Here is a 2,341-nt window from a genome sequence, read left to right as displayed (position 1 = left end):
CCCCAAAATCCTTTTGTAGGAAGCACATTTTGCCTTAGAGAAATATTATCATAAATAACTGCTTCAGTTTTGAATCACTTTCAACCTCAGAAGGCCTTTCTTACATGCTCTTAGAAATTAGGAAATTGGGTTCCCAACAAAGAAAATAGAAACTGGCTCTAGTTGTATTAGGAAAAAAAATCCATGCCAATGCAAAAACAAAATGTAAGTACGTGATTTCATCTGGAAATGAGATAAAAGTGAATGCAGGGGTGGGCGGAGCAAGATGGGCGGAGGAGTAGGAAGACCTGGATTGCGTCTGGTCTCAGGAGTTCAGCTGGATAGGGATCAAACCATTCTGAACACCTACGAACTCAACAGGAGACCGAAGAAGAGAGTAGCAACAACTCTCTGAACAGAGAAGCGACCACTTACTGGAAGGTAGGACGTGCGGAGAAGTGAATCCGAGGGCGAATCTTCGGGAGGATAGACGGCGGGGGAGGGGGCCTCCGTCGGCCACTTCTGGCAAGTGATGGAGCCCGCGGAGCACAAAATCGGACCTTTTAGAAGCCGGCTCCGCGGAGGGACGTCGCTCCAGTGGCCTAAGCGGGGGGTGGAACCCTCGCGGGACAGTGTGGTCTCAGAGACCCTCGGGGTCACAGGAAGACTGGGGGGACCTGAGTGCGGCAGAGCTCCCAGGTATCGGAGCGGGGATACTAGAAAATACAAACAAGGGTGGGGAAAAAAGTCACTTGCATTGCCCTGACATCGGGACAACACTGTTGATACTTGGGTGAATATCCTTCCAGGTTGTTTTCTATCAACAGCAGTTTACCTATTTTTCCCCCGTAAGTTTCAGACCATGACTTACACACCACTTGGAAACCTGACTTACTTCACATTCCTAAAACCTATCTTTCCATGGCAAGACATCTCTTTGACTTCTACATCAATATTTTCAATGGCTATTTCTTCTGTGGGTGTACCGCATCTAACCATTCCACCACCATTAGCATTAATTTCCAGTTTTTTGCTGTTAAGGCAAATGCTATGGTGAATGTCCTTTTGCTAAATCTGAGCACACATAGAAAGCCACTTCTTGGTATACGTTCTGGACCATGTGTGGCACCTGGCATTTGACGGCACATCTCCCTGGTGATGTTCCAAGGCCTCACTCTAGAAGGGGGTGCCCCTTCCCCAATCCCAGGAGTCAGAGTAAGCCCAGAGTAACCCAATTTGGATGTGCCCTACGTCTGGACTCTCCTGCTTTATTTAGGACATCCACAAAACTCACTGTGAAAGAAAGACAGTTTAAGTGAAATCCCAGAACTTTTCCAAATCTGTTTGCCATCAAGTTGAAAAGTAAACATTTTCCATTATTTATTAGCACCGCATTTGCAGAAGCAATTTCCCTTTCAGTCTCCCTGTCTGGCAGAATTACGGTTTGCCGTGGGAAGAGGAATGCAGAACCTCGTAAGGACGATCTTTTAGTAACTGAAATGAAATGTATGCTCAAGGCAGAGAGCCCAGAACACAGCTAATACCCATTATTTCTTTCTATTGTATTTTTATTTTATGCTCCCCAGGCTCTTTTTTCACCTCAAGATCGGGATTCACAACATGGTACATTGAAATCTTTTTATTAAAGCAGTTTATTGTCATTGTTCCACCTTTGTCTGGAATTTTAAAACCTGCATCCTTAGGGTCTGAATGTTTGGGGAGATTTCCATTTTTCTGTTTTGATCCTTCTCCAGAAAGCCAATTACAACATGTTATTAAGTATTTCCAGGACTTCTAAGTTAAAAGAATCCATTCTTCTCTTCTCTCGATAGCTGGAGGAGACAGAGTAGAATCCCACATTTTAAAATCCCCCTGAAAACAGACCAGGGCCTCAGATTTTTGGAAGAGATACATTACTCCACTGGGAACAGCTCCCACGGAATCCAGAACTCTCTTGTTAGGCAGCAGAGTGTCATCCTAAGGTGGTTCTGTCACTCCGAAGACACTCTAACAGCACCAAGTTCTCTAAGCTCCAGATGGTTAGGAGACTCAGGCTGAGGAGTCTCTTCAAACAAGCTCAGCTCTTACTTGAAAGGTGCCTTTGGGGGACTTTCTAAGACTATGTGTTGTACTCAGTACTCCTTTCTCGATACTCAACACACTCTCCTTGAAATCAAGAGAAACATTTTAGTAAATTGTGTTCTTTGATCCCCCCCGAAACCAGCCTTACCAAAACTCTGCGTGAGGATGAGTTTTTGTGACCTTTACAACACTGTATTAAGTCTCCTGAGAGCAGCCTGAATGAGAACATCAAGGCGAGACCTTTCTGGGGGCGCAGACACACATGAAACAACGGTACCAT

The sequence above is a fragment of the Zalophus californianus genome, chromosome 15 (genome assembly GCF_009762305.2).
Source record: "Zalophus californianus isolate mZalCal1 chromosome 15, mZalCal1.pri.v2, whole genome shotgun sequence".
Classification (NCBI taxonomy): domain Eukaryota; kingdom Metazoa; phylum Chordata; class Mammalia; order Carnivora; family Otariidae; genus Zalophus; species Zalophus californianus.
This window is presented reverse-complemented; position numbering follows the sequence as displayed.